Source organism: Bactrocera oleae, chromosome 2, assembly GCF_042242935.1.
Source record: "Bactrocera oleae isolate idBacOlea1 chromosome 2, idBacOlea1, whole genome shotgun sequence".
NCBI lineage: Eukaryota > Metazoa > Arthropoda > Insecta > Diptera > Tephritidae > Bactrocera > Bactrocera oleae.
The window spans coordinates 98,882,669-98,908,439 of NC_091536.1; the positions used below are offsets into that span (position 1 = coordinate 98,882,669).

At 37.3% G+C, this 25,771-nt stretch overlaps 1 protein-coding gene across 1 annotated transcript in view; it reads right to left on the reverse strand.

The window, feature by feature from the left end:
- LOC106618405 (Octopamine beta2 receptor) overlaps window positions 1-25,771 on the reverse strand; it is a 133,563-nt gene that overhangs the window by 52,118 nt on the left and 55,674 nt on the right. The window contains exon 2 of the mRNA XM_070106123.1: window positions 17,123-17,211. The gene's annotated coding sequence lies outside the window, so the exon portion shown is untranslated. The remainder of the gene's footprint in view (window positions 1-17,122; window positions 17,212-25,771) is intronic.

Here is a 25,771-nt window from a genome sequence, read left to right on the forward strand (position 1 = left end):
CCGAAGCCAAAAAACGGGCTAGAGGCGAAGTAGCCGAAAAGCAGAGGCAATGAAATAAGATATGCAATAAAACCAAAGTCAAAACCGAGAAACAGCGAAAAGAAAAATTTAAAAAAAGAAATAAATATAAAAAAATCAATACACACAGTGGGCAGTGATGTCGCCGTAGCTGCTGCTGTGAACACGACGGCAATGTCGGTTGTAAGTGATGCCTCTTTCGCTCTGCGCTACATTGTTTTTGTTGCGCTTTTGATGCCAAAAATTGCTCAGTCGGTTTTGACAGCCAGACAAGTGGGTCGGAGTTCCAGGAAAAATGCCAGCAGAAAAAGACCAATGGCGTCGCTACTTGCTACTTTTCTGGCAGACGCACTCGGCTAGCGCTCTCCACATTCTCCTTGACTGTTTTCTGTAGAGAGCTCTTGAAAAAGACAGGGCATACTTTTCGTTTTTCTTCCACAAATTTTCCATTTAATTTTTCTCATGCAATAAAAGCTGAAGCTGTTCATTTCTTAAAGGGAAACCGCAAGCCGAACAAAGTTGAGAAAGTGGCTTGAGCCGCTAGCTTTTGGCTTGAGTTGAGGTATCCTGTTGGTTGTGTTGTTCAATATTAGCAATTTCATTACTTAATTTAATGAGGTTTTAAGCCGGGACCGGGCCTATCGTATTGTGTTACCCATCACTGTATAAACTGTTTTCTACAATAAATTATGAAAGATCCAGAGAGAGTACTGAACAGTTTCTGCTGAGTACTTCGAAAGGAGTTCTGGTTACCGTTTTGCTATGTTGTTCATTCTCTTAGTTTTATGCTATTTGCCGATGATTTTGCAGGCACTCCGCGCCCTTCATGTACGCATGTGTGTATAATATCCGAATGTGTGTATAAAGTGTGGTGTTAGCATTGCAGTTGCCAGTGACTGATGTCACACTAAACGAGTAAACGTTTCATATAAATGTATGAGCGAACGGCATTTGTAAATAAAATTCTTGAGCTTCACATTCCTAAGCGTTTCGGGTACCAATGAGACCGTGCAGACAGTCTTGGCACGAGCACATAAACAGAAAAGCTGAAAGGCGCAGTCTGTCAACTGCGGCGCCGCTGGATTGACAAGGGTTACGTTATGTACGCATAAATGAATAAGTAATGCAAAATTCATATCTGGGAATATGACTTCATAAACGAGATGTCAGGTTCAGCATCTCAATCGAAAGTAAGCGGTCGTACAATGACTGGCAAGCGCAGTGAACGATAAATAAAAGAAAGTATTTTAAAAAGTGGATGTTGCTCATTTTTTTCTTCAGTATTTCTAAATTTGGTCAGCGGTATTTGCGAATCCGTAAGTTAATTTTATGATCAAGCTGTTCATATTAAAGGAACTGTACAGTACCCATGTGGGAAGCAGAAGAGTTTTTTATCTTTGTGTACACGATTCACTAGAATCTTACTAGATATATCCATTAGTTCCGCACCTGTTTTGCACCATTTCTGGCCATGAGTCTCAAGGATAGTTTTCGTTGCTTAATAAAAACTGATTACAAACACAGTTCGTTCTGGACCAATTCACTATTGTATTTTAAGGTGTGTTATCCATAGGCTAGCTTTTTACGAAAAATATATTTATTTAGATTGGTTCTGCATTCCTATTGTAAGGAAAACTACCTTCTGCTACTGCCGGTTTCTTCACATTACCTTTGGAGCCTACTTGCATACCACTGTTCAGAAAACTTCTATAAGAAAGAGCGGAACGAGTTTTTGTTTTTACTCAGAGAAAACCTTTTAAAGCACACACGGATTTTGGCATTGCACAGGTGCTTTGTTGTGGACATTTGGGGTTCGGGCCAGAATCTGTGGTTAGCTTCATTGTTCGTTTCTCCTTTGTTTTTGTCAAGTTATCGCATTCATCTTCAAATATAATATTTACCATTTCACTTTGTAACTTCGCATAAATATACGCTTTTAACAAAGCACATAATGAAAAATTAAGCAATAATCATAAAAACCTTTACAATAAGAAAGGAATAGGTAAGAAAGGAACCCAAGCGAAAATTAATTGGTCCACCTCGTACACCTGAAAGTTCCTCTTCCGCAAATGAATAAAAACTATTAAAATAAATCAGTTGAAAAATACGAACAGTTTATAAATGTGTAAGTATATGAGTACACACATATGTATGTGTAATATTTTGCTTCATATTTCTGCATTGAAATAAATACGAAAGAAGGCTTTCCTGTGCAAGGATCCACTTAATATTCAACTCGTTGTTGGAGAAAAAGAAGCATTGAGAACATTAAATTACTCCGCTTAATGTGTAAAGAGTTTGCATTGCAGTATAAAATGCTCTAGCTCGAATACACATACATATTCACGAGGAGCGTTTATATTTTCGTATTTGAAAACAATTAACTAAAACGACATAATGAAGGCTTATTTTTCAACAGATAATATGATAATTCTGATTAGAAGTCATCGCAAGGACACATAGGTTTCTAAGTACAAAGCAAGACACAAATATACAAATACCACTAGGAAGGTTGGAATTTCACGGGTGCTTTATTAGATTATTTCTCAGTTTTATCGGTCTCCCGAATAGGTTTTTTTTATAAAGAAATAAGCTCTAACATTAGAGAATCTAACCACAGTTTCCGTGTAAGCTCTGAATTTTACATATATGCAAAAGTACATGTAACGTAAGTTGGTATAAAATGAAATATTAATAAATTCATCGGCATATACAGTTAAGTAAAATTCACTTGCCATCGGATATTGTATTGAACGTTAATAGCCGAATAACCGTAGGGAATCTATTGAATTTGTGTTCTGAAAATCAAAAAGACTCTTAACGAATGTTTGAAGAAAACAAGTAAGAGTATTCAATTAAAAATAAACTGTAAAAATAAAGTTGAAATTATGTGCTGCAAACTTGTTTCCATTTATTTCGGCTAACGGTCAAGTGCACCCAGGTGCGCAAATATTTCATCCTTCCCATGTGTGTGTTATTGAAAACTGGAAGTAATTCCGCTCCGAGCTCTGCATCGAACTGCTGAAGTAAATTGAGCGAGTTTGTTTATTGTTTGATTGTTCGCAGGCGAAAAATTCTGAAACTTGTGAGGTAAAAAACAAACTGAAATTTCCCATATGCAAATCTCTACAAACATGTGTAAGGATGATGAGAAAAATTGGTAAATCCAAATACGCATAAAAATATATTTGATTTCCACTGAAGATTCCCATGTCGAAAATAAATATGGAATTCATCCCGCTTAGTGTTCGGGATTACTACTTTTTGTCAGGGGTTCCACTTATATTATCCCTCTCCTCTCTTTCTAGTGAGCTTCTGCTTAAGTATGAGAGGAATGTTCAATTTTCAACCTTTAATATTACTAATATGAAGCCTAAGATATTAAATATAATAATATGTAATAGAATAATAATATGCAGAATCGTTTATAACTCTTTAAGCAGTTTTTTACGAACGCATTTCTTTAATTTTTAAATATTATATTTGTCACCCTCTACTTTGCGTTATACGGAACAGCAGATTCCCCGCCTCACTCTGAAACTAAGTAAATAAAATTCGAGGTACCTATATCAAGAAGCTTTGACGTACCGGCAAAAACTTTTCCGCAAAGGCATGCAGACGCACTGTCGTGGAGTTCTTTGTGGCAAACTTTGTGGCGGCTGACAAGCTGAGCGAGCAACTTTCACCAGCAGTGACAGCAGCGCGCCTTATTAAAACGAATTTAACAAAGTTTAAATTAAACTTAATTGAGGGACAATTTAATGAAAAACCACGTAAGTACGCCCTAAACGGAAATGGCTACGAGAACCCCCAAAGAACGCCTACCAATCCGGTTAGACTATAGACTACCAGGCAACCGAATAAACACCCAGCGGCAGAAAGGAGCGCACAAGCTGATGGCATGGAAAGTTGCTCTTTCCCTTATAACAGCAAAGCAAGATGAGGGGAGCATAGAGTGGGTAGAATAAGACATCAAATAACTGCAGGCGCAACATTGTCTTATCATCAACTATGCGAGCGCTATACTACCGTTACAAAATGTATACCAATACTACGAACTAACTTTGACCTTTGTTCATTATCGAGCAGCAGAGTAAACAACGCTGATTTAAACAAGAAGAAAAGCGAAAAGCAAAACGGCAAGCAAAATGAAAAATAAAAATTGGCTGAGAGGAGGAATTTCAGCATAAAATAAGACTTTACAAGGTTTTTAATTTCCGCAATAAAAGTAAAGCTCCTCAAGTTGCATTTCGCCGAGCAGCCACACAACACCCCAATGCAAGCGTATTAAACAAATTGGTTGTTTAGTGTTCATTTTCAGAGAACCATCGACTAAAACCTCTAAAAATGCTTCGATTTTTCTGTGGAACTTAATTTAGAATGGTGGTGGCTAGAAAGTCTTGGAACTGGCACAGGAAATCGGAAGAGACTACTATCCTGCGATTCTTAATCTAATACACTTTATAGTTCCAATAATATAATAAGGAGTGTATAAATGTTCGTTCTAAAATGAATTATGTAGCTTTTTGAAGACTTCAATTTACGAAGTTTAGTAAAATTGAGACCGGCTATAAACTGTTACTCACTCGAATTGAACTAAAGTTTCAGTTTCATAATTATAGATAGAACTATTGAACTGAACTTAAGTACAACATTTCAACTGACTACATCATTTTGTGGGTCCGCCAACAAACATAAAGAATCAACATTTCATAAAGTGCTGTTTGTTTTATAGTTTCCTTTCCATGGAAATGCAAACAGATTTATAAACATATAACCGTTAAACTTCTAACTATTTATTGCTGGCACATTTGTTGATAAACTTTTGTGGAGTAGTATGTCTTCACACATGTTAAATGTATATGTGCCCACAAAGTTTGCATACTAATGGATTCTAAGCCGTCGCGGCAGCCCTCTTTGTGCAGGTATTGTTCTTTGTAGTACGTTTACATCCGTTAGTACAGCAGTAAAAAGCGAGAAATGTGAAACGGAATAGAAAACGGTCGGATCGTAATTCAACTTGACAATTCGTATTGCAACATACCCATACACAGACATATACAAATGTTTTTGTGAGCTGAGTGGTTTCGAGCTTTTCGCGGAAGCCGCAAAGCTATTCTTCTCCGTCAATGTTGAGTGAAGTTTTTCGCCCGTTCTTCTGGCTTCGTTTCAATTTTTATTTACATTGGTCAGTCGATGCTTCTTCAAGTGGTGAGGTTTCATATGGCAAACGGAATGCGAATACGAAATCAGAACAAATTTACAGCTCACCATTTTCCTAAAAACAAACAAAAAGCAGTGAAGCCAAGCAAAGTGTCGGAGAAGTTTTTCGAAGCGCCGCTGCCCAACGGATGTGTAGGCTGGCGCAATTACCATGGCATATCCGTTTTTAACCATATCCGCTGTCTGCCTATTGTTGCAGACAGTTCTACACAAATACAAGGGAAATAGCCACAGCAGATGGATCGATTTGCCGGCAAACAATCGACTCATGCCTGTTCAAGTGGACGTGCGTGGCAGTCTGCTTCACATAAAATACAGTCATATATGTACATGAGAAGCTTTTCTGAAAAGATCACCACTGCGAATTTTAGCTATTTTTGTTTGGATTTCTTTTGTTGATTTTGCATTTATGGTTTCGTTCACTTCCGTTAGGTTTTTGCCACCTAAACCGCACTGCTTGATAGTATTGTTTGGTGCGCTGTGCACTTACTGCAACAAATCCGTTGTGACAAGTGACAAGCTGTTCTTTTCCCTTAATTTTCACCTTTGTTCAGAAGTTGGCAACAGTATTCCGACTTTCAAATCTAACTGTTTAATGACTTTGCTTCATTTGACATCAATTAAATATTTGTCATTAAGTCTTCAGTAGTCGCCTATCTTTTAAATATTGCTTATCAACTGGCTTTATAAAAAACCGTTATTTCCCCACCTAACCGATATTTTCCCCTTTAACTTAGCCCTATTATGACAAAATTTACTGTTAATAGACTGGTTAAACGATTAAACTAATGTAGGACAGAACACCAAATATCGGTCACCTTTACAATTACGAAATGTCACTGTGAAAACGGTAACATTTGCTAAACAATTGCAGTGGTTGAATTTGTATAGTCTACTTCAAGGCTTTTAACCTAACAACACCGCAATTACATAATTATAAATGTAAATGTAATGGCTGAAATGGCGCGACATTTAATTTATTATTGACAAGATTGCCGTTGCTGGCATTCGCCAATTGTTGCGGTGTCTTCACCGTTAACCGTTCACAGTTTGCCATTTTCAGTCCGCATATTGCCGAACTCTGCTTTCGCTGCGCGTTGTGTCCTGAAAGCTGACCAAGTGACTGCTCACTCTGCTCGCATATATATTGGAGACATCGCACATAGCGGTACAATTGTTGTTCGCCATTCTAAGGTTGCTCTTTTGCTGTGCGGCTGGAGTTCCGGGGTCTCCATTATTCGATGTCATTGTTAGCAATGCCAAAGTTTTGTTGGAGATTTAGTCGCTTTTGAGCTGGTTTGTTTGCTTTGTTTGCTTTGTTTGGTTCTACTAGTGTCTGTATTATTGTAATGTATTTAATATTTATGGAGGGCGAATTTTCGAATGCTTCCAAATTCGTGGCACTGCGATGCACATGGCGATGTGTGCGTGCAGAGGTGCATGTGTTAATCAATGTTAGTCAGTATGTGTGCGTGTGTGTGCTTAGTCCTTCGAATACTTGTCAATACTTCAGCCAAGCGCCGTCGCGTTTGTGTTAACGGGAAACATTCTAATTTACATGTGTATGTATGTGTTGGGTTTATGACTGCGTTGCCTCAATTTAATTTGCATGCAACAAGGAGGAGGCGCTTTGCTCCTTCGCCGCCCGCGTTTGTTTATGTGCGCGTTGAGCTCAACTGTTTTACATTCATCAATTGTAGAATTTCCCAAATGAATTTTCAATTTCGCTTTTGTGTTCTACACAAACATTTACGCCTACGCCGGTATGCGTGTGTGCTGTTGGCATTTGCAGATGTATTTTATTAAATGAAATTAAGTGGAAAATCATTGCCGTCGGTGTTTATCACTAAATGTTGTTGCTTCATCGCTTTCGTTTATTATAATTGCATTACTTGTCATCTTCCCCGCATTGCCGTTCTCTCGCGTCTCCGCCCGAATTGTTGCCGTAATCGCTTTCAATGCTTATGCAAATAAATTAAATAATGAATTGAAATGCCAAAAATAAATTATATTGCGGTGTTTTTGCCCGCCACGAATTGTCTCATTTTCGCATTCCAAATTCAACACAATGGAATTAAATAACCGCAAAATTAATGAAACCTCATCCCTCCACCAGCGCTTCACACATCGCCGAAGAGGCGCACAGATGCACAGACACCCACTGAGAATGCACGCACACGAACCAGCGAGCCGAGTCAGCCGACCGACCACGGCGCACGTCTGGCGGCCTGGCAGTAAGCCAGTAGAGTACACGCCCATTTTCCCATCGCGCGTAGGTGTGTTCGATTGGGCTCGGGGAAACTTCGGCGCCACCTACTCGCTCAATCAACGCCAATCACCGTCACGCTTCGCCACTAATTGAGTTGCAAACTTTTTGTCGTTGCGAATTATGTGATTTCAAATAAGAGTTTTAAATATGAACAGAAACTACCGTTATGAGCTGTAGTTTACTTTTTTATCTCCCGACATGCATGTCACAAGCACTTTAAATTATTGTACAACCGATTGCTGGAAAAAGTATTGCTTATATAAAAGAGCGCATATTTTTATTAATTATACTCTCGCAACCTGTTGCTACAGAGTATAATAGTTTTGTTCACCTAACGGTTGTTTGTATCACCTAAAACTAATCGAGTTAGATATAGGGTTATGTAAATATAAATGATCAGGATGAAGAGACGAGTTGAAATCCGGGTGACTGTCTGTCCGTCCGTCCGTGCAAGCTGTAACTTGAGTAAAAATTGAGATATCTTTATGAAACTTGGTAGACATGTTTCTTGGTACCGTGAGACGGTTGGTATTGCAGATGGGCGTAATTGGACCACTGCCACGCCCACAAAACGCCATTAATCAAAAACAAATAAATTGCCATAACTAAGCTCCACAATAAAATACAAGACTGTTGGTATACAGGATCACATTAGGGAGGGGCATCTTCAGTTAATTTTTTTTTTTAAGTGGGCGTGTTCCCGCCCCCTAATAGGTTTAATATGAATATCTCCTAAACCGCTAAAGTAATAATAACAAAATTCACTGCAAGCGAATGTATTTAGCACCTCTATTGACGGTGTGAAAATGGGTAAAATCGGGTGACAAGCCCGCCCACTCCCCATATAACGGTACTGTTAAAAAATACTAAAAGCGTCAAATGCATCTGATTCTTTCACTTTCCACTATGCAAATCAAGCAACCATGATTATATTAGGGTAAAACTTTGCGTGAATAATACGTTTACAGTACTTGTATGCCACCTTGTGACCAAAAATTGTCTAAATCGAACCAAAACTGTTCAAGCCCCTAAGTACTGAATATGTGGACCCCAGTGCCTATACTTGATTTTTTGCCGGAAATATTGGTCAATGTGTAAGATATATACAATAATTGAAATTCATATAATAAAATTAATTAATGAAACTCTCGACAATAGTATGACTTTGTGTCAAAAATGGGTTGAATCCGATCAATACTTCCTTTAATATAAAATTTTGCTAACACCTGAAGTAATTTCCCGGGCTTTGATCCTTGCAAGTTGCGAGAGTATAAAATGTTCGGTTACACTCGAACTTAGAACTTCCTTACTTTATTTCTTTTGGCATTTTCGAATTAAAATACCTCTTCACAATTCAACCGAGAACTCGGTTTTAAGTAAAACTACGAAAATTCCGAAAACTGTTCGAAAGTACTCAACTAAATCTCCTTCGCAATACAACTCTGTCGTGCTTCGATTAGAATATCAGATACACACAGTGTCTAATATTGAACACAACCAAAAAGATTATGTCCTTTATAAAGCACCATTGCTTGCATTCACCATTCTCATTATGAGTTTCGTGTTAATTTGTTTAACGCGACGATTCAAATTTAGCGGTGTTAGAATTCACTCACATCGTTTTAACCGAATAAATGTTAGGTTCAAGAAAAGAAGAATGAAAATATAATCCAACAAATATAAATCCAACAACCTTCATCCCTCTTTTGAATTAAAAAAAAAAAAAACACACACAAACATAAACAAATATTAGCAGAACACATCTATTGGAGAATTATGAGAGGAGTACATACATTCATGCATGAGTAGTAAGCAGTTGCCGCGCCACTAACCACACATACAGCCAAGAAAGAACATGCGGATGAGCTTAAGCTGAGACAAGAAATCGAAGAGTAAGATTTGAGATTTGAAGCCAGCATTTTCTACCGTTCACACCGTCCATCTACACCGGTATTCTCGCACAACAAATGTGAAACCTGCCAAATAAACGTGACGGGAAAGCCTCGAGAATAAAAGTCGGATAATCGCGCTGAGCGCGATGACAAGCGCCGGTGACAGCATGCCTGTCGATTGTCAACGCGAAACCTAGATATTCAAATGGCTAAAATGAAGTTGTCTTAGCAAACAAGTAAGCTTGAAAGCTTCTGCTCTTACACGCGTTTATCCAAGTAAAAAATGTTTGGCCGAAACTTGAAGGAAATTATAAAATTTACGGCAACCATTTCGACCAACGTAATTTTCCAAGGAACACTAGAGTCTTTTGTTGCGAACGTAACCTGCGACTGTCAAAATGCGAAATGATTTCAAATTTCACAGAAGACATCCATTTACATGACTTTTTATATTTTGAAGTGAAGTGGTTTTGCTTCACATAGTCAGACTGCGAATAACTTTTGTTGTATTGTCATATAAATCGTCATCTAACATGAAGAATAACGTATTATCACTTTTCAAAAGTTTACAGAAGAAAGAAAAAACGATATAAAATTGCTCATTTAGGAACAAAATTTTAATTTTTGTTATAACATGGTTACACCTGGTAGTTGAAGTTTAAAGTCTTGTATATATGTATATGCAATATGATGTAGTGAATTGTTATCAGTACAAAACTCAGTTTCGAATTTTGATGATACGTTGTTTTGCATTATAGGTGACGATATACACAATGAATATACACACATACGAACTGACTAAGAAGAACTAGGATAAGATTAAAGATGTAAAATTGAATCTGCAACTCTGCTTACGGTACCAGTGCCGGGAATGCATCCTGAGGAAAATACGAAGTTAAATTGCGAATAAATCTAAAGCATAAGCTTTAATCCGATTCGACGCATTCCAAAATGCACAAACGAGTAAGCACTGCTAGAATGAGTGAAAATATATAAACAAATAAAATATGTGTGTGTGTGTGTTTGTTTGCATATGTGTTTGTGTAAATGAATAGAGACATAAATTTAAATGCGGTTAACAGACACCAACAATTCCACTCCTGCGGTTACCGGTTGAAAATGAGTAGATGCTCACATAAATCTACGAGCTTTGGATATGAATACGAGTGTGTGGCGCCAGCTCGTAGTGAAAGACAGCACAGCAGGAGCGCCAGTGAAGCAGCGGTGATCTAAAGAGCAAGTGCCATGACGAGAAAGAAGCGAATTTAAAATTCTAATTAGACTGTAATGATACTTAGGATTTTCTAGGATCTGACGCAGTGACAAACACTAATGCAGTGGAGTGCAAATAGTCGAGATGGAAGCGTTGCTGAAACACGCTTATGCGCACCCAAATATATACAAGTATACTGTCTATGTAACTATGTATGTGGGTAAACAGTTTAGCAATTTTACACACGGCCATTTGAGCTTCAGCCACGAGCATATTTGCCTAGTTACAGCCTTTGCTCACACATAAGTATATGTACACAGGTGCTATACAAATCTATGTAGCAAACTGATGCGTGTCTTACTTTTAAGAACGGTACAGCCGCGTATACATCCACACTCGTGCTATCACTACAAAATTGGTTCATTTCTATGCGCCCGAAAGCATGCCACGATATCGCCAGCGGCTGTTTTCTTGCCAAAAAGCTGCAAAGCAAAATATTTTCACTATTTTCTATAATTTCTCCCCCTCGCTTAGTTTTTGAATCACTAAATATGAATATGAGAGCGTGCGTTGTGGCACACTCTGTGCACGGCAGAGCATATTAATATGATATTTTTTGCAAGGTTCGCATGCTCGCTTTCATTTCAATGCGTTGTCGAGCATGCTGAGCTCGTCACATAAATTACACACCGATTTACATGAGTACCCAGATATACATGTATATATCTTTTGTATAGCTCCGGTTTGGCTAAAAATTGTGACTGGTTTTGTTTTTGTGTTATATTATATTATATTATGCCATCACGCTAGGGTTCTTGTATATTTTTATTCCACATAATTACGATTATATGTTATTTCCTTCTTTTGTCTTGGTGTTACTTTTTCATTACCATTTTATATTTTGCTTTTGTGGAGAGTTGTTCCATTATTATTTATTCAACTAAACGAATTTTGACTGATATATCCTCACGAACTCAATTACCAAGAAATTTAATTTGTGTTTTTTCTCTGTCTTGCTTTTTTTTCTTGAGGTTTAACCGCGACTCGAAAAGGAAGACTGATTTGACATTTTAATAGTGAATCGTTACACAGAATATTTACTTTTTTTTATTCTTTTATTGATGCTTGGTATAATCTCTGCTTTCCAATTTAAGTTTTAGACTGTCTCTAATGGTTTAGCGACACTTTCATATCAAATAGACCCTAAGGTCACATACATCGTACAAGCTACCAACTGTTTTGTCAATTAAATAAATGATCTTCTCGAGCTAATTTTCGGCCACAACCTTTCTTTTTTAAGCAGCAGTTTCTTTAGAACTCGCACTGTACTTACCGTTCTCGTGGAGCAACAGCTTACAAGCTTCTTTGTTTATAGCGGCGCAAACATAAAACATGACCACAAAAGCGAAACTACTGCAGGGACACTCCCACTCAACGACACTCTATTTATCCTCCCGTCAGTCAACGAAATTTTCTCGCTCTGTGTTGATTTAAATATTGTGTTTACAGAGCTTTTGTGAAAAGGATGCAAAGTTAAATAATCACAAGCATTGTCGCTCGTGCGTTTATTAGTCAACAATGACTTTTATGAGCCAGCTTTTAGTACCGTTAGGACATTCTTTAGCGATTTTACGCGTTCACTGAAATTTTGAATAATTTTCATAATGAAATTACTCCGCTCTTCGGCAAAGATTGCTCTAAGTGCATGTGTGGCATTCTTTTTGGCTCGTCAAATTTTAATTGTTGCTGTAAATACGAGAATTAAAACTTCAAAGCTTTTCTGGTTTATATTCCTAAAACTAAAGTATACAAAGCGATAAAATAAAGCAATGAGTTTATATAGCTGCTTCTTAAATATAATTTCGAATGAACGCTTTTTAACACAAACGATTTGGATTACTCTGATGCGTATACTGGTACTATTCTTAACACCACATCCAAGCTGTGGATTTTCGCACCAGAAAACGTGTTGGCGATCAGTTTTTTTCCAAATATTTCTGGGCATTTTTAGCTATATTCACTTCCTTGCTATTAATCAAATAGGATCTCATCCGAGATTAAGTAAGTATTTGTGGTGGTAGAATCAAAGGAAGATTTTGTTCTGCGTCTTAAAGAATAAAAAGGTGTGTATTCCTTTTAGATATCTTTATATTGGTTATTACTTTCTGAATTCCATAGCCTTTAGCCCTCTATTCAACATTTTCATCTTTTCGCTAGATGGACAGAACCGCTGAACATAGATTCCTTAACGAAGCCTTGCAGCAGCATTGCGCATTCCGCTGAATAATAAATGATGGAAAATCTGATGAACCAGCCACTGAAGCGCGTAATCAAAGCGCCAGCAACAAGCACAGCACACTCGCCCCGGCAGGAGGCCATAGCAGCGACTGTTAGTTGCCAGCAAGCGCCAATAACCACAGCAGCAGCGTGAAACATCATAAATTACACGTCCTCAACATGACAACCATAAAACACCGTTTGCCCAATGTTGCCAGCGGCTCCCAACATGCTGCCAAGCAGGAAGTCAGCTTACAGTAGGTAGATATTGTGATAAAAGTGAAGCAGCAAGCTATGAAAAACACACATATAAGCTCTAAAGACATAAATTAAAAGAACAGTCGTGTAGAAAGGTAGTGGTGGAGAATATTGATAAAGGGTGCGACCATCTCTGCTAATAAGAGCTTCGTGGCGGAAAAGCATTTAATCTAAACAGATTTGAAGCTTCTTCTCGGTTTACACGCAAGTTATTTATTGTTGTAATCACAAACATGAGTGGCTCTTTAACTCCTTGCTAATACCTGCTTGAAATTCTAATGAATCGGCTATAATGAAAAGCGTATCCTTTTTAGTTGATAATTACACTTGTAAAGAGGAGGGAAATGAAATGGTGGCAAGTAACAAGAGTCGAAAATATAGTACACGCTGTATTGTGTTGAAAATCATATTCATTCAAAATAATATTTGTTTTATAAATGTGTTGGCGATATTTGCTGAGCTCGCCGTTACTTTGAGCTTACGTGCTTTTAAGTGTTTTCTAATTGTAGACACTCAAATTCAATTTTGTTGGCTCCATATTGGATTGCTGTTTATGTGGTAAATGGTGCAATTAGCGAGTGGCTAGTTATCTCGACTCGGCCAAGCGGCATCCATAGTGCCACAAACTACCAATCAACTTCAACAACAAGCCAACAAAAAACCAATTACCGCCACACGTGTGAGCTTACACGTACATGGTAGTACAGGTGATGCAACGTGGCACCTTTGACACTTAATGAGCTTTCGCTATTTTCCATCACTGCCATCAGTGAAATAACAACAAATGAGTGGGGACTCCATGGCACCATATATACTCTGTTTTGTTGGGATCTAAGCTCTTTTAACGCGCTTAGTCCAATTTAGCGCAAATACAGTTTCCGTTATACTAGTTGTACATGGTCAAACTAGGTCCACTGCTTTTAAGGGAATACAATCAAGTGGCTTTCGCAGTGAAGGGGGTCCAAAACGAATCGAAGCATATTCGCACCACAACCGGAGAACCGGCTGAGAGGTGAACAAGCGCAAGCAAACTTCAACCCCTCACGTCTCCAAACAGGAAAGCTAAATTCTAGTGAAGTCAAACAAAAGTTCCACGCGACGAAATTAAATAGCAGACAACAAAATACATTTGCTTATGAGCAAAGTTTATGCACCTGCTGCATGTAAGAAATAAGTGAGTTTATTAAGTGTGTGCCGGAAGCCGCCTTGAGTTGCGCTGCACAAGAGCAACATGTTGTAAGTTGAAACTCTTGAGAAACCTCGTGGAGCATCCAACAAAAGTACAACGCTACCCAAATACGAACACACATACAATTAGAGACACATTGTTGGTAAATGCTGGAAGAGCGTTGACTGGCAGGGAGCAAATCAGGCAACTCAAAAAATTCAATAAAGCCAAGACATCTCAACACAACATTTAACAGATTTATTGGTTTCTTCCTTACTTAAAGATATATATTTTTATTAGCAAAAAACTCCGACGATTAACCATCGATAATTTCGTCAATAAACCAGTTATAAAATGAAAAATCTGTCATCACTCGCCTTGACGCGCTGCGGACAGCATTTTAAAGACAAAGGGCCCTGCGGCCTCTAGGCGTCAGCGTGTTATTGTTAATAATACTGCCGTTATAAGTATTGCTGCTGCTGTGACAGTTCATTACATAACTGATTATCGCCAGCATTATTAGCGTCAAAATGGGAAACGTTTCTTTATCATCGTTTATTGCAAGTGTGCTGCTTAGTTGCCACAGCTGACGGCTCATACTTGCTTCTAGTTGCGTTGAAGTTGTGCCTGGCCTCCATGCTGTGCTCTTCCACAAACTTCTGATCTGCTGGCTACTGCACTACCCGAGTGCGACCGTCGGGTAACGCAACTTGTGTATTTAATTTAATGTGCAACATCAGTGGCTGACACACATATAAGTGAACGAAAGCAACAGCGACTACAAAAAAATGAAGAAAGTAAGTTGCCACCTGAGCAACTACTTAACATCCAGAATGTTATGTACTGGCAACACGCTGCCGATTTAAATTGCTGTAGCACACACACAGCCGGGAAGGTATATATTTACCAAGTAAATGTGCACATTCTCATGTCTTCATATGTACACACATTTATGTATTATACAAGTATATAGAGTTGCAGTCCTCAGGCGAGTGTACTCAGCTCCCTCTCTGGCATTCAGCGTAAATTGATGTATTAAATTGAATACTTAATGACATTAAGTGCGCACGGTTGCACATAACGCGTAATTTTCGCTGTTCTTGCCCCTTCTCTCTGCTCCGAAGACGTGCATCACACTGCTTTTCCAGCGACAGCACTCTTCTTGAATGTGTAGTCTTTCCCCTAGCCTGCGCTGATGAGGTGTTTTAAGATAGTGCGAATTAATTACAATGTCGCATAAATCTTAAATTTGCTACGAGCCGATGTGCGTGGGAACGCGTAAAGCAAACGGTACAGTGCAGAGTGCTTCGAGAAATTGCTTTCTCAAGACAAACTAAATTCACATTCTCTATTTGAGTTTACTCTTAAGATCATTGGCTTTAGTTTACGGAGTGATTTGGTGGAAAAGTGTTTATTATGACATCATGTATGTGAATATATATATATATGTATGTATGTATATAACTGAAAGTAATGCTACTAATCCATGAGCTTTATGTCTAATGTGAGTTACTACCATAAATACTTATTAATATTGTTGAGTTCAAATAATGTGGATACCCTGGTGAGCAACGATAGATTGATTACTGCGCTTATGGTTTGTTTTTTAGTACCTTTGGGTTTGTGACAGTAGATTAAATGAGGCTACCATTTGAAATGGAATTGTTATTGCTTGGAATGAAAAGGACGTGTGCATTTCTGATTGATAACTCGAAACTGTTTATGGTACTTTTCATTTTATTAATGACAACAAACAATTTTTCGAACCTTAACATGCAACAACATGACAACAACTGGCTACTTTCGACGCCTCACCAGACAAAGTTCGCAAATAAATTTTGGTATATGAAAATAATTAAATGCATTTTAAATTTAGAAATCATAAAAATCTAATTATTTATTTTTACACTTTCAGGCCGCATAATTTTAATTATTTGAAAACCTTTTTGTTTGACAGGTCACATGTGCAGAGTTTACTTAACTTAGTTTTGTACAGTCAGGAGTGCTTTTCGACAAAATCTAAATAATTTCTATAAATAAATAAATAGAACCAGAAAACACTGAGCAAAACACCAGTGTAAATACAAAAAACACCAAAACGACAATGGGTCATCAAAATGTCAATGGGGCGAGAGTTCACCGCAGGCGAGCAGAAAAGCCGTTAGCCTGAAATGCAGTGTTTTTGATTTGACAGCAGGTTTGAAATTCGTAAACAAAATGTCAATATGACAAATCAATTTTGTGTGGTGACTGGCGACTGCACCTGTCCCACTCATTTCAAACCCACACAGGCAACATTGGTAGGTGTGTGATTGGTGTTTGGGGGTGTGTGTCTGCCACATGTTGTGCTGCTCTGAGGGTTCTGGCTGAACTTTGCCTCACTATTAATTACAGCTGCCTTCGCACACATTAATTCGAAATATTCGCTGGTGCCAAAAAGCAAAACACATACACACAAGCGATTACATTATCATACGATAGGCATTTGTATAAATGTTGGTGATCATTCAAAAATAGCTGAGCAAAACATTTGAAAACCCATTAAATGGAAGTATTTGAGATTAGTACTGGGCTCAGAAGGGCAGGAGAAAAGAAAAACTATACCTTCAGAAGAACGAATATGATTTATTAATACACAAAGAGGGTAAAAATCACCAACTCGTTTATTTTGCGAGCATCACGAATTTTATTTATGACCACGCAAAGCAGGCAGTGAGTGTAGACCCCGGAATACCCGCTATGTATTGCACAATGATCGGCTGTTTTAGCTTATGAAGAGTACAGTTAAACAATGTTGCACTTACCTCAGTATTTTTATAAATAATTTTTAATTGCCTTCTCCTGCCAAAACCGCAAGCTTCCCTCGCTGCCATGAAGTGTGGATGCACTGTCGCTACAAATAAGAAATAACGACGCTCTAGTTAAGAAATATTATATAAATCTGTGCTACACTCAATATCCCTCCACTACTTAATAGGGACACACATAAATAGTTTGTGAAAAGATATTCAGCTTACAACTACAATACTAACTCTATTGATCAGAATTCTATATAATGAAAAACTCGATACAGAAGAGAAACAAGGTCACTTCGAGCGTCCCGCAGCGTTGACGAAACATTGAATGTCGCTAAATGAAGATGATCCGACAATATTGAGGGTATAAATAAAGTACAGAAAATAATTCAGTTGAAATATTGGTAAAATAACATACATTGTGACCAAAAAGTTTCCGGAAATTGTAAATAAAACGAAAAATTTGTAATCTTCAGTAATATTTATTTTGTCCCCTCAAAATATGCTCCTTCTGAAGCGATACACATATGCCACCTCCTTTTTCAATCATCGAAACAAGCCTTGTAAGTCCAGGCCCGGGATCGCCTTCAGTTCCTTCTGCGAACTTTCTTTTACGGCCTCAATCGAGTCGAAACGGGTTCTACGGAGTGGTAACTTGAGTTTTGGAAACAAAAAAAGTCGCATGGTGCCAAATCCGGTGAATACGGTGGTTGATCGATGGTATGAAGGAGTTTTTGGTCAAAAAGTTCACAACTACAGGTCGGTGCGGTCTTTTTGCAAAAAATTCCGCTCTTTTGGAGGAAGCCGAGCATTGACGCGTCTCGCGTTTTTTTAGCTTACGTGCTATCTCTCTAACACTTGCATGACGATTTTCGAGCACGATTTCCTTCACTTCTTTGATGTTATCGTCAGTGGTAGACGACAAAGGACGACCGGAACAAAACATGTCTTCGACAGTTTTTCGACCATCCTTAAAGACTTTGTACTAGTCGTAGACTTGGGTTTTCGATAAAATAGATTCACCATCAACCTTTTCTAACATTCGCAATGATTCCGCACACGAAATTTGGTTCGAAACACAAAACTTTATGCAAATTCTTTGTTCAATATTTTTTTCCATTGTAAAAATAGCAAAACACTACTGAGGTCGCCTGATTTCAACAGCTGCTGCAAACAAACTGGTAAACAGATCGCGCTAATTTTGGGCACAGTAATTAAGGACAGTGCTACTAACTTAAAAAAAAATTGCTAAAAAATATTCAGCGGGGCAGTTTAAATGACAATTTCCGGAAACTTTCTGGTCACAATGTATTCCAAGTTGAGAAAACTGATCTTTTGAATATCACTTAACTTTAACAAAATAGACCGCACCTTACAAAAGTCAACATCTTTGTATATATATGTGTATATATATGTATAGACATATGTGTGGGAGAAACTGATGCTCGCAGAGCAGTAAATCGGTTTCTCAGTAAAGGAAATCTTCGTGAATGAATGTCAGGGCCAATCATTATTTGAGCTTGACATATACTTCAATAATAATTTATCTGCTTAGAAAAGCAAACTAAACATGATTACGAAACCGTTGCAAATAGCAGGCTAGCCGAGGCGTCCTTGGGGCGAAGAGAATTTCAGAAATTGAGCAGAAGGAAGCATAGAGGCGAATAACACACTTTCCGATTGAATTGCGCGTAAACGAAAAATTAAATTTGCAATGCGTCTATCATGTGGAAAGTCAACAAGAAGGGTATTTGGGGTCCGCATAAAGTAGTAGAGTGAAAGATTAATGAAGTTGAAGTAAAGTGAATAGGAAAGAAAATTGGAAGAACTTTCAAGGGCAGAAAAGTTGAAGTGACTCTGTGTGTGCTGCAGAAGACATGTATTTGCTCAGTGCCTTAAATACATACAAGAAAACTGTATCAAACCGAAAACTGTATAAAGAGCTTCTAATAAATTTTTGTTTTAAGTTATTCTAAAGAGGTTTGTAGCTATGAGATAGTTTGTAAGATAATATATAGGTTATCTGTAGAAATGGAAAGGAAATATTGCCACATGGAGATAGATATAGAGCTATATATATGTACATAAATTATCAGGATAACGTGACTAGTTAACATCCGCATGACTGTCTGTCTGTCTGTAAGCGGTAACTTGAGTTAACTCCACCACCGCCCACTCCCCATGTAAAGGTTTTGTTAAAATATATTAAAAGTGCGATAATTCAATAGCTAAATGCCTCAGAGATATTAAAATTTACATCCAGGACGGTACAAGACGGTTTTATGGGAGCCGTTGTAAAAATTGGACGATGGTCGTGGCTCCGCCCACATTTAAGGGAAATTACACAAAATGTTCGGTTACATCCGAACTTAGCCCTTCCTTACTTATTTAATATTCAGTTCTTTACACTGAGACACATATGAATTGTATAGTAGCCCACATTTTTCAATGTCGAAATATATTAAACAGCCCGAGTTAACATATAAACGACGAAACGCAAATTTACAGTTACTCCATCGACACTTTTAAGAGTTTCATATAAAAATATTGCACACACTTACCATTCACTATTTTTATCCAGAAAGGATTCACTTAAATCCTCCCTGATTTGAGGAACAAATAGCTGCCATATTTTTAAGACGATGCTCATGTTAGCCCCGAAAAACAAGAGAGGCTAATATAGTGAGTCTTCACATACTTTAAATATTGTAAGGGCAAAAGCAAGCCCTAAAATCCGCACTATGGGCGATGGGGCATAGGCGTGGTTGTCACTCTTATTTAGTATATTTGCCAACTAACTTTAAAGCTGAAGCACCTTATGTGGTAAGAATGTGCATCTAAACAATGGTTTATTTTGGTAATTTAACTCAAATCCCTAATATGTCAATCGGTGTTATGTAACAAAAGAGCAAACAAACAAAAGGCGACTCCCGAGTAAACAGCATTTGAGCGCGCCACAGGCGGGAAGCGGAGTCTATGCCATTATTTGCTCTCACTGGTGGGCTACTAGTGGAGCAAATATAGCACATACACGCACAAATGCACATAAATATGTTTCGCTGTTGGCTTTCGATGTTTATTTATCATTGTATACGTGCGCTATTGTTGTTTATTTATTATTTTTGCCTCCACTTTATTTGTTGACAATTTTCGCATCCCAAATACCGCCCACCCCCGCCATTCACACCGACCGCACTTTGTCAAAATTTGCCAAATAATTCAGCAGTTAAGCAGCTAAAAAAAATTTAATTTCATATCGAATTTCCATTATAGAATTCTCAGCATATTTGTCAACTTGACTGCTTGACTCTGAGCTCGCCTCGCTATAGGCTGCTTGCCGGCGCGTACGGCTCGTTTTCGTCTGCCTCTGAAGTGCTTAAAACGTCACTTGAGTCAACATTTTGGCAACTATGTGATCAGAGCATACAAATGCATTTGTATGTGCTTGTATGTGTACGAACATTTGAGTAAATATGTTTATAAAATGTGTATGAGGGCTCGTAATTGTTTCATTGTGCTCACGCCTATTGTACTTTCGAGTGAAGTGAGTATTTGCGTGCGTTAAGTGTGTTTACCTAGGCGTTTATATGCATAATTCTACGAGGGCGTACTTTTAGTGATTTCGGTGCAGAGCTTGCAGGGTGCTGAAATGCAGCATAAATGGATGCTGTCAAGCGGAACATTCAAACATTGACAAGCCTATTACTAGTATACCAGTCATTTTTTACTCGACAGATGTTGTGATAACGGTTATACACAATGCTTCCCACAGAAGAAAGAGAAGAAGAAGAAATCCAGATAAAAATTTACAAATCTTGATTCGGATTAAGCAATACATAAAATGTCTAGAATCTTCTTTATATACCTCAGTTCTGATGAGATCGATATATGTATATGAACAGAAATCACAGAGTTTCCATAGCTTTTTTTCGTGAGGCAAAAATATTAAAATGCTGGTTCAATCAGCTCATAAAATATTGTACCTAAAATATAACAATCTCCAAAGAAAACAGTTGTTAAATAGCTAAAAATTACTTTCAACTCGTTTTGTGTTGCACCAAGTTTTAGAAACATTTCAATCTATCAAAAAGAAGGGATGCATGGGAAAGGATCGACATTTACAAAGTCAAAAGTTTTGTTCTCGAATGTCAGAGGTCCGCTCCTGGTTAGAACTAGTGCATTTACCGACAAGTTTGCAACTACGTTTACAATTGTACATTAATGACGCGCACATCAATTCTCACACAATGCAACAAATCTTACATTTAATGATGCAAGCAAATGTTGATCTGTAATCATGAAATGATTTTGCTTTGTCAGCTGGGGACAAAGACAACATTTGCTGATGACTAAAGTGATGAATACGGATTTGCACACAATCGAGTAATCCGACATTAAGTACAACTACAGAGCATTGTGAATATGTCGCATGGCAAATGAGAGAATTTTAATTAAACGATTTGTCTTCTTTAGCCTTGAAATCCGATCGGAGGTGCTTCTTGAATGTAATTTCATAAAATTACAGTAATCAATGGAGCAAAGCTGTCACTCTGATGCATTGATATGTTTGCATATTACTCAATACAAAATTCGAATCGAATCGAAGAACTTCAAGTTCAGTTGCACTTGTAGAATCTGTGATTGAAATCAACGAGCATCTGTGATGTAAAAAACTCTTCCAGAATAAATTTGTGGTCGCTTGCAAGTCGTCGAGTATCGACAAAAAGTCACAACATGACCACACAAAAACACTTTAAGAACCTTATGACCAAGAAGTGTGTTTCATTGTGTTGAAGATGAATACTTCAGCACTTATCCTCTGCTTGCATAAGTGACACATACTGGTACTCTCCAAAGCCTTCTTCACTTCCTGCTATCGCCCAAGCTCTCTTCGGGTGATAAATTCTTAATTAGAACTAATTGAAATGCTTTATTGTGCTGACAGTTTGCTTAATTAATATGCTAGAAACGCAGAAATGAAAAAAAATTTAAGCAGCATTGGTAAAGAAATAAATATGAAAATGTAGTAAAATCTGACTTAACAGAAATTGTTAAGAGTTGTTTAGGGTAAAAGGCTTCCAAAATAAACGTGCTGTCGTATTCCTATGTAATAATTACTGGAATAGAAATTTTGTTGCTATATTGCTATAAAATCTCTGGTTAGTGAGAGTAGAGATAAAGTATGTCCGCTGTTCATTCTCTGTCTTACTTTACGCATATTAGTTGCTTACTTGGGCGTCAGTATGGCCTGGCAAACATAAATTACATCTAGTAATAGCCATAAACTGCCGTCTAATTGCCACTGCTGGTAAGCGTTCGTGATAACTGTCGATGGCCACTGATGCCTTTGTTTATGCTATGTTTATGTTCAGGTTAACATTGATAATTTTTGTTTTCTTACTGTTGTTGTTGTATTTTTGACGATGGCACACGCGACAGTCGTTACGCACATTGCGGCACGCACGACAATGCTTTGAACACAAAGACGACAGCACGACACGACTGCACGACAGAGTTTTTTGTCGGCAAATAACGTCTTGAAGCCAGCTTCTTAAACATTTTGAAGACGGCAGCGACATATCAAACAGCTGATGTAAACAGTTTCTTTGTTGCCGTACTAAAACTTCTAACTTCATTGAAATTTCAATATTTAGTTCAAAATGAAATGTTTTCTGCGCAAATAAGTAAATACGTGGAATTATTTGTTTTGAATTACCAATTGTTATTACAAATGATATATTAGAGCTATTTTATGCTTCTTTTCGTAAGATAACGTTACACTTGTTAGAGCTTTGAACAATTTTACATTTCACATATTAGTGGCAACACTACAGCTGCCCATTGTCGTCGGCAAAATTAGAAATGATTTCTTGCATTTGCAATTCACGCTGTTGTGTAAATAACTGTGTCCATAAGAACGTGTGTATGTTAATATTTGACAGATGCTGCCTGTCGCTTGCCGTCGTCTATGTGTTCAGCGTTTTATACTGATTGTATATTCGCTGAGCTGTTATGCCTCTTCCGTAGCCAGCAGCCAAGATACATATACGGTATATAACTAAATATGTAAGTATGTGCCATAGTTATATATTTGTGCACGAATGACATTTATTGGCGATTTGCAGGCGCTGCACGTACAGATACTTTAACCACTATGAAATGGATATTAATATTATAATTTAGTTAAAAAGCGACGACTAAGGCGACTGCTTAAGTACTGCTACCGAGATACATATATATATGTATATGTATACTCTTCGGGAAAATACCAATAGCCGTACTATTATGGAGAAGCAGGGAGCTTAGTATGCATTTCATGCATTCATCGTCGTAAGTATATGCAGAAAATATCATTTATAAAGTGTTATATGCCATTACGGTAAAAATCGTTTCTTGTAAACCAATTCTTCTAAAGAAAATATTTTGCTTATATTATTGAGTTTAATTTGCACATCTATTCGAAAATGATTATCAAGTATATTGAAAATATTATTACATAATTTTCTGCGAAAACCATCGTTATTTATTAGAAGGCAAAAAGTGTTAATACTCTTGAAGAATAAGACAAGCATTTAATTATATAACACCGCCCCTCACGGCGGTACATTATACTCGTACGTATGCCATAGAATAGTAACACCAACGAAAATCAGATAAGTAATTTTCTCAACCTTGAATGGATTTCATGAGGTAAAAACTTTCATATTAAAATATTCGGTCCGGTATGGCATAGTTTTGAATTACTGGACATGAAAAAAACATACGCTCATAAAATCTAACATCAATCATTACTACGCCTTTTTGGAGACAAAGCGCAATAAAAGCATGCAACCGATTTTGGTTTTTGTTTGAGCAATTAATTCAAGCAACTTCGTGAACTTAAAAGAAGAGACGAAAATTAATTGAAATAACACTCGAAGATATTTCAAATTCATATTAGCAATTATTTGCTTTGTTTTATTTCCTTGGCTGTGCTGATTCAAAAAAAAATTAATACTTCTATTCTTCCAACACTGAAATAAAAAGGAAGTATATTCAGACCAGCTTAGGTATTTTAATGCATTGAGAAATGACAAATTGTAAAAGCGTAGGAAGCGAAGAAAGCAAAACAATTTGTCGTCTCTTAAAGACAAATGCTTCTCAATTCTCTGCATTCGCAACGCTTCACTTTCCGAATGAATTACCAATATTTAGTAATCAATACTCTAATTAGAGCACTCGAATGTGAATTTTATCATATATTTATATTTTCAATAATTTCTCTATTCATACTTAGTTGATTAAACAACAGTTAATCAGATTACTTGGTCATTACCACATGTTGAAAATGCTCGGGAGCACACTTCAAATTTTACAACTACACATGTAAATGAATACTCGAATATGCACGGTATTTATGTGTAATATTGATAAATTCCGCATTCAGTACGCGGACTCTATTGGTGTTTTATGAGTTCACATTTCTAAGAAACTAATAACAGTCGAGTGAATTAATCTATTAAGCGCTAATTTGCTAATTTAAGCATTTGCATTATTCATTGTTACTTTGCGGCTTTAGTTGTTGTTGTGATGATGACTATGTTGTTGCTATATGCAAACAAATGATTAAGCGAGCATAGCAGTGCACTGGAAATGCCCACCAACGCCTGAGTCATCCCGCACCCCTCTCACCTAACCTCACCACAACAAACTGCAAGTAGGAACTGAAATGTTTTCACAAACGCGGCGGTAAGTGTGCAATTCCAAATGCCAGCGGGGCATTCTATACTACTATTATTTACATAGACAGACTTACATTAATTGTGTATATAAACATAATTAAGTATAAATATGCATGTACTCGTATTTTGGTATGTTCAAAACGATCTTCTGACATTGTTCATGAGAAGTGTAGCGCCCCTGCTCTGCCAAGACAGTTCACAGTAGTTTTAATTAGCGTCTAAATATCTTGAATATCACAAATACACATACACACGCACGTTCATCAGAATATTTATGCTTGAATACATAACCGTTATAGCCAAGTACATGAGTACTAGCCGATGAATCGAGGTGAAAACCACATCCTAGGTTAAACTTAACAAAACAACTAACAAGTTTTTAATAACCACGAAAATCTGGTTTTTACCAGCAAACACAAATGGAGGGACCTATCAGCAAGCCGAACTAAGGTCGTCTCGTCGTCTAAACTTTTTAAACCGCATATTCGCCTTCATTTTGTGTCAGGCACCGAAAATCAATTCGTCTCATCATTTTAATCATTTTGATATTTGAAGATATTTTAAGCGCGTTTTCATAAATAATAGTGTGGGAGATTATAAAAGTTCTATAGTCATAAATTACTGACCTCGTCACAGAGTGATATCAAAGAACTCATGCACTCATACAATATTATCCAAATACTATGTATGAAGTAATGAATGTTAATAATTGAATTCAATGGCACACTTCTACTCATCGGCCTTGATTAGCCACTCACATGCTGATGCGCGTCAAATATTTATACAACAAAGCTGCTGAGCTATGAGTTTCGTTTCATTAAACAAAGCACTGAAAAATTGAAATTTTTACCATAAAACGACGCCGCGGCATGTCTAACGAATTAATGCATGAATGAATTGAAAAAGAAAGAGCAAACAAATCCAGTCGCAAGTGTTT